General features: G+C 42.5%; 1 non-coding gene across 1 annotated transcript; it reads right to left on the reverse strand.

The window, feature by feature from the left end:
* Positions 1 to 953: 953 nt before the first annotated feature.
* LOC130938273 (small nucleolar RNA R71) lies at positions 954 to 1,061 on the reverse strand. Its single transcript, XR_009069445.1, has one exon. It is a non-coding gene; the product is annotated as a small nucleolar RNA R71 (small nucleolar RNA).
* Positions 1,062 to 4,325: the final 3,264 nt, after the last annotated feature.

Consider the following 4,325-nt stretch of genomic DNA (forward strand, 5'->3'; position numbering starts at 1 on the left):
GTTTTCAAATCATATCTTCTCAATCACATCTCTTTAAAAACTAATCATATCTTCTTAACCTCATCTTTTTCAAAATAGTTTTCAATCAAATCTTTTTGATTTCTAATTTCAAATCCTTTTTCAAAAATCACTTGATTTCTTTCTTACTTTTATTTTCGAAAATCAATTAAGTGTTTTTCAAAATGTTTTCAAAATCTTTTTAATTGAATTTTCGAAAATCTTCTTCCTCTCCTCCCACATCCTTCTATTTATGGAGTACTACTCCTTCTTAATGCACAATTCGAACTCTATCTAATTAAGTTCGAATTCTTCTACTTCCTTCTTCTACTTTTCTTTTCCTCTGACACCTCAAGGAATCTCTACACTGTGACATAGAGGATTCCACATTTTCTTTTTCTCTTCTCTTTCATATGAGCAGGAGCAGAGACAAAGGCATTCTTGTTGAAGCTGACCCTGAACCTGAGAGAACCTTGAAGCGAAAGCTAAGAGAAGCCAAAGCACAACTCTCTTTAGAGGACCTGACCGAATTCTTCAAAGAAGAAGAACACATGGCAGCCGAAAACAACAACAATGCCAACAATGCAAGGAAGGTGCTGGGTGACTTTACTGCACCTACTCCCAACTTCTATGGGAGAAGCATCTCTATCCCTGCCATTGGAGCAAACAACTTTGAGCTTAAGCCTCAATTAGTTTCTCTAATGCAACAGAATTGCAAATTCCATGGACTTCCAATGGAAGATCCTCATCAGTTTTTAGCTGAGTTCTTGCAAATCTGTGACACAGTCAAGACTAATGGGGTTGACCCTGAGGTCTACAGACTGATGCTATTCCCTTTTGCTGTAAGAGACAGAGCTAGAATATGGTTGGACTCACAACCTAAAGATAGCCTGGACTCTCGGGAAAAGCTAGTCAATGCCTTCTTGGCAAAGTTCTTTCCACCTCAAAAATGGAGTAAGCTTAGAGTGGAAGTCCAAACCTTCAGACAGAAGGATGGAGAATCCCTCTATGAAGCTTGGGAAAGATACAAACAATTAATCAGAAGATGTCCTTCAGACATGCTTTCTGAATGGAGCATCATAGGTATCTTCTATGATGGTCTCTCTGAACTATCCAAGATGTCTTTGGATAGCTCTGCTGGAGGATCTCTTCATTTGAAGAAGACGCCTACAGAAGCTCAAGAGCTGATTGAAATGGTTGCAAATAACCAATTTATGTACACTTCTGAAAGGAATCCTGTGAACAATGGGACTAGTCAGAAGAAAGGAGTTCTTGAGATTGATACTCTGAATGCCATACTGGCTCAGAACAAGATATTGACTCAACAAGTCAATTTGATTTCTCAAAGTCTGTCTGGAATGCAAAATGCACCTGGCAGTACTAAGGAAGCTTCATCTGAGGAAGAAGCTTATGATCCTGAGAACCCTTCAATGGAAGAGGTGAATTACCTAGGAGAACCCTATGGAAACACCTACAATTCTTCATGGAGAAATCACCCAAATTTCTCATGGAAGAATCAAGAGAGACCTCAACAAGGTTTTAATAATAATAATGGTGGAAGAAACAGGCTTGGCAATAACAAGCCTTTTCCATCATCTTCTCAGCAACAGACAGAGAGTTCTAAGCAGAATACCTCTAACTTAGCAACCATGGTCTCTGATCTAATCAAAACCACTCAAAGTTTCATGAATGAAACAAGGTCCTCCATCAGAAATTTGGAAGGACAAGTGGGTCAGCTGAGCAAGAAAGTTACTGAACTCCCTCCTAGCACTCTCCCAAGTAATACAGAAGAAAATCCAAAAGGAGAGTGCAAAGCCATAACCATGGCCGAATATGGAGAGGAAAGAGAGGAGGTGGACGCCACTGAGGAAAACCTCAATGGGCGTGCACCAACCTCCTCTGAGTTCCCCAATGAGGAACCATGGGAATCTGAGGCTCAAAATGAGACCATAGAGATTCCATTGGACTTACTTCTGCCTTTCATGAGCTCTGATGAGTATTCTTCCTCTGAAGAGGATGAGTATGTCACTGAAGAACAAGTTGCTAAATATCTTGGAGCAATCATGAAGCTAAATGACAAGTTATTTGGAAATGAGACTTGGGAAGATGAATCTCCCTTGCTCACCAAAGAACTGGATGACTTGTCTAGGCAGAAATTACCTCAAAAGAGACAAGATCCTGGGAAATTTTCCATACCTTGTACCATAGGCACCATGACCTTCAAGAAGGCCCTGTGTGACTTAGGGTCAAGTGTGAACCTCATGCCTCTCTCTGTAATGGAGAAGCTAGGGATCTTTGAGGTACAAGCTGCAAGAATCTCATTGGAGATGGCAGACAACTCAAGAAAACAAGCTCATGGACTTGTAGAGAATGTTTTGGTAAAAGTTGAAGACCATTACATCCCTACTGATTTCATAGTCCTAGAGACTGGGAAGTGCATGGATGAATCCATCATCCTTGGCAGACCTTTCCTAGCCACAGCAAAGGCTGTGATTGATGTTGATAGAGGTGAACTAATCATTCAAGTGAATGAAGAATCCTTTGTGTTTAAGGCTCAAGGATATCCCTCTGTCACCATGGAGATGAGGCTTGAAGAGCTTCCCTCAAATCAGAGACAAATAGAGCCCCCAAAGTCAAACTCTAAGTTTGGTGTTGGGAGGCCACAACCAAACTCTAAGTTTGGTGTTGAACCCCCACATTCAAACTCTAAGTTTGGTGTTGGGAGGTTCCCACATTGCTCTGATCATTTGTAAGGCTCAATGAGAGCCATCTGTCAAGCTACTGACATTAAAGAAGCGCTTGTTGGGAGGCAACCCAATGATTATATTTTATATATTTTCTTTTGTATTTTATGTTTTTTGTAGGTTGATGATCATAAGAAGTTACAAAATCAATGAAAAAAAGCAAAAACAAAATGAAAAACAGGAAGAAAAACAGCACACCCTGGAGGAAGATGTTGCTGGCGTTCAAACGCCAGTAAGCCTAGCAGTTGGGCGTTTAACGCCCAGTCTGGCACCATTCTGGGCGTTTAACGCCAGAAAGGGGCACCAGACTGGCGTTAAACGCCAGAAAAGGGCAAGAACCTAGCGTTAAACGCCAGGAATGGGCACCAGCCCGGCGTTTAACGCCAGAAATAGCTCAAAACGTGATTTTGAGCAACATTTGGTGCAGGGATGACTTTTCCTTGACACCACAGGATCTGTGGACCCCACAGGACCCCCACCTACCCCACCACCACCCTCTCTCTTCTTCCTCCATTCACCAATCACCTCAATACCTCTTCCCCAAAAACCCTTCACCTATCAAATCCCATCTTTCTCTTCACCACTCACATCCATCCTTCATAAATCCCCACCAACCTCACCCTTCAAATTCAAACCACTTTCCCTCCCAAACCCACCCATTATGGCCGAACAACCTTCTCCCCTCTCTCCTATAAATACCCTTCTTCACTCCTTCATTTTCACACAACCTAAACACCACTTCTCCCCCTCTTTGGCCGAATACAAAGCCATCCCCTTCTCCCTCATTTCTTCTTCTTCTACTCTCTTCTTTCTTCTTTGCTCGAGGACGAGCAAACCTTTTAAGTTTGGTGTGGTAAAAGTGTTGCTTTTTCATTTTTCCATAACCATTTATGGCATCCAAGGCCGGAGAAACCTCTAGAAAGAGGAAAGGGAAGGCAAAAGCTTCCACCTCCGAGTCATGGGAGATGGATAGATTCATCTCAAGGGTGCATCAAGACCACTTCTATGAAGTTGTGGCCTTGAAGAAGGTGATCCCCGAGGTCCCCTTTTCACTCAAAAAGGGTGAATATCCGGAGATCCGCCAAGAGATCCGAAGAAGAGGTTGGGAAGTACTTACCAACCCCATTCAACAAGTCGGAATCTTGATGGTTCAAGAGTTCTATGCCAATGCATGGATCACAAAGAACCATGATCAAAGTATGAACCCGGATCCAAAGAATTATCTTACTATGGTTCGGGGGAAATACTTGGATTTTAGTCCGGAAAGTGTAAGGTTGGCGTTTAACTTGCCTATGATGCAAGGAGATGAACATCCTTACACAAGAAGGGTCAACTTTGATCAAAGGTTGGACCAAGTCCTCACAGTTATATGTGAAGAGGGCGCACAATGGAAGAGAGATTCAAGAGGCAAGCCGGTTCAATTGAGAAGGCATGACCTCAAGCCCATGGCTAGAGGATGGTTAGAGTTCATTCAACGCTCAATCATTCCCACTAGCAACCGGTCCGAAGTTACTCTAGACCGAGCCATCATGATTCATAGCATCATGATTGGAGAAGAAGTGGAAGTTCATGAGGTTATAGCCC

Source organism: Arachis stenosperma, chromosome 6 (genome assembly GCF_014773155.1).
Source record: "Arachis stenosperma cultivar V10309 chromosome 6, arast.V10309.gnm1.PFL2, whole genome shotgun sequence".
NCBI lineage: Eukaryota > Viridiplantae > Streptophyta > Magnoliopsida > Fabales > Fabaceae > Arachis > Arachis stenosperma.